We start from the raw sequence: 5,777 nt of genomic DNA, 5'->3' as shown, positions 1-5,777 counted from the left end.
CACATAAGAACTCCAAAGTTAAGCGTGCTTGACTTGGGGCAATTTTAGGATGGGTGACCTCCTGGGAAGTTTCCCAGGGTGCGTGTGAGTGAGGACATAAGCACGCTGGAAAGACTCGTCTTGATACAGTGAGGACAGTCGTCGAATCTGGGGCGTTACAAGTGGTATCAGAGCCGACCTCTCTTAGTACGGTGTGGTTCGGGGACGAACCAAACGGAAGCTGGTGGGCATGTGAGGCCCGGGGCCGAAGAGGGCGGGGGGTGATCGCCGGTGCCATCAGTTAGTTGCACGGACAATGAGCGGCTCCTGGCAGGCTTCTAGGTGAAGGGAACATGAATGAACCGAACCCCACACGGGAATGAGAGGGATTCCGAGACTGTTCAATGTAATGGACTGTACAGTTGAAGAGGGCTTAAAAGATTTGATTTGTACTACTCATATCACGAAGGTGCATCTTCTTTTCGGTAGCTCATCACATAAGAACTCCAAAGTTAAGCGTGCTTGACTTGGGGCAATTTTAGGATGGGTGACCTCCTGGGAAGTTTCCCAGGGTGCGTGTGAGTGAGGACATAAGCACGCTGGAAAGACTCGTCTTGATACAGTGAGGACAGTCGTCGAATCTGGGGCGTTACACTATCATTTGCCTATCTTTAGGTATTAAACCTTCATAAAAGTGAGAAACTATTCTCCATGTTTCAAAACCATGATGTGGGCATGTATTAAGTAATTCTTTATAGCTAATCCCAACATTGATAAAACATTTCTCCTTGTTTTTGAGAAAAAGTTGTAATTTGTCTTTTAAAAGAGTTTGTTCTATGGGAAGGGAAAAACTTTTTGAGAAATTGTTGTTGCATTTCTTCCCATGATCTTATTGAACTTGATCTTAAATTCTGCAGCCATGTTCTAGCTTTATCTTTTAAAGAAAAAGGGAAAAGCTTTAATCGAACTATATCCATGCTACAATTTTGATCATTATAAGTGTTACAAACTTCCTCAAATTCTCTTAGATGCAAATATGGATTTTCAGAATCTAAGCCATGAAAATTTTGTAAAAGTTGAATAATTTGAGGTTTGAAGTTGAAATTAGATGCATCAGGAGGAAAAATTAAACAAGATGGGGCACTAGTTCTAATAGGGTTCATATGGTGCCTAAGTGTTCTTAATTGATCATGTTCTTGATTATTATTATTATTATTATTATCATTATCTTGATTATTTGAATTATCATCCATGTTTAAATTATTTTCAGATACTCGAATAAGTCTACCACTTTTTTTTCGACTCCAAATACTCATACAAAAAAAAAAACAACACAATACTTATAAATAAAACATAATTAACAAATATAAACTTAATTTATACCTCCCCGGCAACGGCGCCAAAAACTTGCTACTACTTAAATAATAATTCACCCAAGTGTAGGTTGTCTGCAAGTAATATATTTCGTAAGTACGAGATCGATCCTCAGAGAGGTTATTTTGAGTTTAAATTTATTAATTTATAGATTACCAAATGCAAGAATGAAGTTTACAAATTATAAATTTTGTCAAGGCTTGAAGATTTATTATTAGTTTATGTAATATTGTTTAACTAAAAGTAAAACAAAAGAAACCACCATAAATAATGGTTACAAGAAAATTAAACACACACATAATATAATATAGTTCCCACTATAGAAAATACCGAATTAACCGATATTTTATATATGGTACCTATGATTATAATTATAACTATATAAATAAATAATTGCATAAAGTAAATGTTAAATTAAATCATTATATTTCATTTAGAACAACCGGTAGAGCCACGCTATTGCCTAAATGAAATATATTGATTTAATAAGTTAGTTGCGGAAAAGTTAGTTGTGATAAAGTAAAAGTTAGATGCGAAAAATAAAAGTTAGTTGCGATAAAGTAAATGTTAGATTGTTAGATGTTAGTATTAAATCATAATATTTCATTTAGAACAACCGGCAGAGCCACGCTATCGTCTAAATAAAATATTATGATATTATTATATAAATATATATATATATCTATATATATATAATAATAAGTGATGAAATATTTATTGTATCAAAATTAAACAACAAATCAAGATAACCACTTTAATGGTATCAAGCATTTGATGTAAATTGATAACAACAAATAATTCATTTTTATACCTACAATAAAAATAAGTTAGCTAAATGAAAAGAAATAAAGAAAGAATATACAAAATATAAACAATTTTACTTCACCAAGAATGCATCCTCTTCACCTTGACATAATAGATTTAACTTGCCATAAGGTTACTTTTGATCAACACTAAAATATCACTCATAGTTGAGAACATGAAAGAAAATATATTGGAACTTAGAACTTTGATACACACTCACACTATATTTTACAATGAGATAGAATGATTCTCAAGCTAGCACAAGGCCTCTATTTATAGGCCAAATGAGAGAAAGGGTCAAAATTTTTATTAATGCCATGTAGTTGCAATAGTATTCTTTGTCTCCTCCAAGTTCAATTCCATGTCCCTTCTTTCAATGCTTTGTTCCACGACTTTAATCACCGAATTTGACTCTGCTCAAAGCGGCAAACATGTGGGGAATTGTCTGTAGATGAATTTGGCCACTTGGTTCACCTCATTTGGTTAAATATTGAAATAGTTATGATTTTTTTACTATATGCTGGTCATAGTAAAAGTAAATTTGTCCTTCTTTTTGATATTTGCACAATTTGATCATCTTAATGAACTTTTTAGGCAATCATGTCTTCTGCAAAGTTGTAGATAATTTCTCAAGGATTCCAAACATATTTGAGTCACCTCCATTTGAATTTTCTAGCTTGAGTTATCATTATTTTACCAACACGTAGAAAACCGGAAAATAAAACATATTTAGTAAGACAATTAAACATAAACAAACAATACTAAAATAACATAATTTTATAATTTTAATGAAACATAAATTTTAAAATACAGGTTTTAACATATAATAAATTATTAATTTTAAGTTTCATCATGGACCCATGTAATCCATGAATACTTTACACACGTTTTTACCACACGTACACACATGTTTAATTCAAATTTTCCTGGACTGACACATGTCCAATAATTTGAACAGTCACTTACATCAGTCTATACCCGCTCCATTCCAGTTTTTCTCCTTACGCTTGAAATTTACAGAGAAAAAAAATTCAAGGTTTTCTTTCTCGCAAAAAAACATTCAATCAAATGAAAAATCAGATCCGAGCTCATGTCATGAATGCAATGGAAATCAACTTTGACTCAGTTATGACTGTATCAGATGAAGCTGTGAAGAACATCTTCATGAAACTGGAAGCAGCTAGGCTGAAACAATTTTTGGGATTATCTTCCCAAGAAATCTATACTAAAGAGATTCAGGATCTATGTGCCAATGGCTATGTCACTACAACCGGCAGTATCTCAGCTACTGTAAATGGTCAGCTGCTAATCGTTGACGAGGATTTCTTCTGCAACCTATTTCAACTGCCCACTGATGGGCTAGATAATCTCTCTGAAGTAAAGGCATCTAATGTTGAGAAGATGCAAACTGTTCTTTCTGCAGATGGTCGAAAAATCAAAGTTTCTGATCCCAATAAGGAACTGAGGCCAGAGGTGCAACTGCTGGCAGATATCGTAGCCAAAGTGCTTTTGGCAAAGGCTGGATCCTTTGCTGCACTTACTCTTGAAAAATTTCAAGCTATGACTGCTATCATGGCTGGTCGGAGACCGAACTGAAAGAACATAATTTTCAACATCTTGAGGAATATGTTTCAATCGTCCAAGCATTCAAAGGGTTATGCGGTGCAGCTCAGCTATTTGTTGAAAGTCAAAGGGCTGGTGACTGATGATTCTTAAAAATCATCAAAACTGAAAATCTTCAATGCTAAGAATGTCCAACCACCAAAGCAGAAACAAGACATATCTCTTAAGAAGTTCTTGAAGGTAAAGAAGGAGATTGGGACACATGAGGCTCCCAAGTCAGTTTAGAAAAGGAATACTCTTTAGAAGAAGACAATCAAGCGCAAGTTGATTGTCAGTGAAACTGACTCTGAGAAGACTCCATCTCCCAAGGTCATCAAGAAGCCAAGAACTTTGAAGACAAAACATGCTGCTGCAGTTGGGACCATCCCAACTGAAAGACTGATGCAGTCGGGGGCTCAGCAGCCTATCAAGGCTATCCCTCTGAAAGCTATTCCAATTGAATCCTCAAATGAGGATCAGTTACCTCTGTCTGATATTCTACCAAAGAAGAAGGTCACCAAATCAGGTGAAAAGACGAAACTTGCTGGAGTTAAGGCTCCATTGATCACTATCTCTGGCTACACCTCTCTACCTCTTGCCAGACCAAAGGGGCTAGTGACCAGAGAACAAATTGATGCGACTACTTCAGGGTTTAGCATTCCTCATGCCCTGACTGACTCAAAAGGCAAGGGAAAAATGCAAGAAGAACCCAGGCCATCCAACGCAATCCAAACGCACATTGATCTTATTTTGGCAAGAGATCAATGAATTTTCAGAAAACAAGCTTAAGGCTTATGATGAATGGGTTCAATTCAGAACTGAAGTCTTTGCCAAGCAGCTTCAGAAGAAGTCAAATCTGAAGAAATTTGTTGATTTGGAAAATATTGTTATGAAGGTAGTCAAGACATCTACCATTGTTCAAGCTTTGGGGCGAAAGAATTATTTCTTCAATCAACTGAGAGCAACGAAGCTACAGAAAATAGTTGCTCAACTGCGACTGAACTATGATCCTACTAGTCCAACTGCATACAATGACAAAGTTGTGCATGAACAACTGGACTCGGATCTTCTCTCCTTGCAGATGGAGATCAAAAATTGGGAAATGGATCAAGAACTGATTCTTCCAGCAGCCTCTCAAGCTTTTTCATCAGAAGAGCCAGCTGAACCATCAATTCAAGAGCCTTCCAAGGACATAGTTGCTGAATCTTCTCAACAAGAAACTGTCCCTTCCACATTAGTTTCTCAACCATCAACATCTTCAGCAGTGTTTAGACATTAACGGCGTACATTTATCGCACGTCGTCAATAGTATTATTCATGGTGTGCATATTATTAGCACGCTGCGGAAAATGAGTGCAAATTTTTAAATTAACGACGGTTTTGGTGAAACCGTCGCTATTTTGCAACAGTTTCGACAATCATCGCTATATTTCGCGACGGTTTACAATAAACCGTCGCCGATTTAAAATCGGCGACGGTTTAACAGCGTGCATGTATATGTGCGCTGTTAAAGTAAATTTTTTTAAAAAAAATCGTGTTTAGACATTAACGGCGTACATTTATCGCACGTCGTCAATAGTATTATTCATGACATGCATATTATTAGCACGCTGCGGAAAATGGATGCGGATTTTTAAATTAGCGACGGTTTCTATTTTGCGACAGTTTCGACAACTGTCGCTTTATTTCGCGACGGTTTACAATAAACTGTCGTCGATTTAAAATCGGCGACGGTTTAATAAAAACATTGTCGCTTTTAGCGACGATTTACAATAAACCGTCGCCGATTTAAAATCGACGACGATTTAACAAAAACGCCGTCGCTTTTAGTGACGGTTTAATGGACAACCATCGCTAATAATCGCAAATTACCTATAAATATCCGATTTCCGTTCCATTTTTTTACCACACCACTTCACAATACTTAAAATTTTTTTTATACGAATTTAGTTTTGTTTTAGATATGTTTTTTTGTTTAAATTTTTGGTTAATTTTTAATTGTTAGTTAAGATATCATA

General features: G+C 35.7%; 1 pseudogene; it reads left to right on the top strand.

Moving 5' to 3' along the window:
* Positions 1-698: 698 nt before the first annotated feature.
* On the top strand, positions 699-810 carry LOC142521545 (small nucleolar RNA R71; annotated as a pseudogene).
* Positions 811-5,777: the final 4,967 nt, after the last annotated feature.

The sequence above is a fragment of the Primulina tabacum genome, chromosome 1, assembly GCF_025594145.1.
Source record: "Primulina tabacum isolate GXHZ01 chromosome 1, ASM2559414v2, whole genome shotgun sequence".
NCBI lineage: Eukaryota > Viridiplantae > Streptophyta > Magnoliopsida > Lamiales > Gesneriaceae > Primulina > Primulina tabacum.
The sequence above is the reverse complement of the archived record's forward strand: the minus strand, read 5'-3'. Positions and strand labels throughout refer to the sequence as shown.